Source organism: Palaemon carinicauda, chromosome 21, assembly GCF_036898095.1.
Source record: "Palaemon carinicauda isolate YSFRI2023 chromosome 21, ASM3689809v2, whole genome shotgun sequence".
NCBI classification, from domain to species: domain Eukaryota; kingdom Metazoa; phylum Arthropoda; class Malacostraca; order Decapoda; family Palaemonidae; genus Palaemon; species Palaemon carinicauda.
The window spans coordinates 80,171,654-80,174,153 of record NC_090745.1 but is presented as its reverse complement, the minus strand read 5'-3'; positions in this window follow the sequence as shown (position 1 = coordinate 80,174,153).

The following is a 2,500-nucleotide window of genomic DNA, read 5'->3' as shown; positions in this document are numbered from 1 at the left end:
AACATATTGATAACATAAGCTAATCCTTGTAAGCATCTGTAATTATTTATGGATTGTTGTAATAATTCAAATTTAAAAATAATTTGGCTTGCATTAATTAGAACATAACTTTTTTATTTCCAAAATTTTTAAAAGGACCAACAAAAATTTATTTTTATTTAATGCAAAAATAGTTATCCCCTCTCTCCAAATAATACTCTTAGTGAGAAGGGATGAATACTATGTAAGATAAATTTTTGCAGCTCTTTGAATGGAATTATGACTAATATATTATTATGCATAATATTTACTGCAGATAATTGATAGTAAATACGTACGTTATCAGCCAAAGGTTTATAGTGACTATTTATCATACACAAATCTGAAAGAGCTTGTAATTGCTTGGTGATATTAACGCGGCGGAACTTAGTATTTCATTGGCATTATTTATGGCCCTTATGACCGCGCAGTAAAACGTCAGATATATTTCAGCGTCCATTAATACTTTCATTCCTAAGCTAACACTTTCTAAGTCATTAATTTAACTGGACAAATATTAATTTTCATTAATTATGAAGGACACAATGAATTCTATGTCTTCCATATTTTTTATTTTACCTTCTATAACACTATAAAGTATATTACCCCAGCTTTTGCCCAATCTTCCACCTTCTCTGATCTTTTGCATTGCTTTCTGATTTCTTCTGCAGGTGCAACTCCAAAAAGTGAAAGGCACTCCCAACGAGGGGGAATAAAAATCTCCTATTCCTATTGAACCTGATACTACTAGCTATGCTATCTGTCAATCTATGTGAGATATTCTTAAAGTAAGTTTGATTTTTCAAAGTAATCCAATGTTTAAACACGTTAATTCTTGTAAGTTCCCTTCACTATTTAACACAGAATCAATATTGAGTATTGACTTGGCAAAACCCGTTAAATTTTGAGCAGAGCCATGATTCTCTCGTATGGCTATTTGCTTAATGTCTATTTTGCCTATTACACCTACGAGTAGCGTGAGAAGTATCAAGAATTACTTCTGAAACTTCCAATAATTTGTTAGAAGACCAAGGGCCAGTATTAAAAACATTAATGTGATTCTAGTGCAACTATTTTAATATCATTATTAATTTCGCTTTCAATAAAATACTTATTTTGCTTCTCCATGTTTAACAATATATTGACCTGCAAATTTTGGAGAAACCTTTTGTTAGAATATTATTTTATGTGGATTTGTACATACAACTATGAACTTACTTTGATTGATGGTTCAACAGCCTTCAAATCATAATAGTGTTTATTTGTTAATCATCCTGTATATAACTCTTGTCTTGTCTATAGACGGTTCCAGAGGTTCTTACTAATTTCCATGCAACGTTGTCATAATAGTTAAAGATGTTTATAGGTAGTTTGGACATGTCCAATAGTGTATTTGGCATCCGTTTTTTTTTTATCCACACGAGAGAATGTGTGGTGTTTTCCCCACTGTACTGATAACTGTGTTATTCATTGTAGATTGTTTATCTTCTATACAATGATCCAATTTACTGCTTGATATGTCTCAATGGTTCTTAAGATATTCTTAATTTTCCTATTTGCCCTTCCCACTATTCCATTGCACTTTTTAATTTCAAACAATTTGAACAATTGTATATTGTGTGTATTGTCCATGAGGATTACCTCTGGCACGATTGTCTAATAATAATCCTCGACATTAATGGTTCTGCAATGGAAATAGCAGTTCTATCTTTTACTGGAACTATCTTTTTATACCTAGTAAAGTGATTAATGAAAATAAGAATATATTTATTATCCTTCATTGTTCTAGGAATGAATCCGTATGATCTATTGCCACTACGTAAAATGGGGTATTTCTCTCGCGAAGCTGTAACATTAACATTACGCTCATGTTAATTACAAATATTACATTCTTCAACAAATTTGCATGACTCTTCTGAGCAGCGAGACTTCTTAATTCCTGTGTGACCTTTACCCTTTTGCATAAGATTACATTGATTAACTCAAAATCTGTACTGGAATTTGGAACCTCCAACATTTGTCATACTATTTTCCTAATCACTTCATTTTCTTATTCTACCTTCTCCTTTTCTAAATATAACTGCAGTATTTGAGGGTATTGTCATAATCTTCTCATTTTTTCCTGAGCTCTAGATAAATCATATGCAAAATGAAACCTTCCTGGAGTATGCATATATTTTGGGGCAAATTCAAGGACGATAATGAACCATCTGCTGAATTTCCAATTATTTATGAATGCTCTTTTTTTAAATATCGCAAACTGGCTTATAATCGGTTCCTATATTTACCTAATATCCCAATGACATATATCTGAATGTCCTCAGTAACCAATAGATTTTTATCTTTGCTGAATTTAACACCCAGATAGCGCAATCTTAGGTTCTTAGTCTCGTTTTCGCTTCTGTAATACCGTACTTGAAGCATCACATGCTAGAAAAAAATATTTGGAAACGTCTGCGTACACTGAAATAGAGTCTTGCAT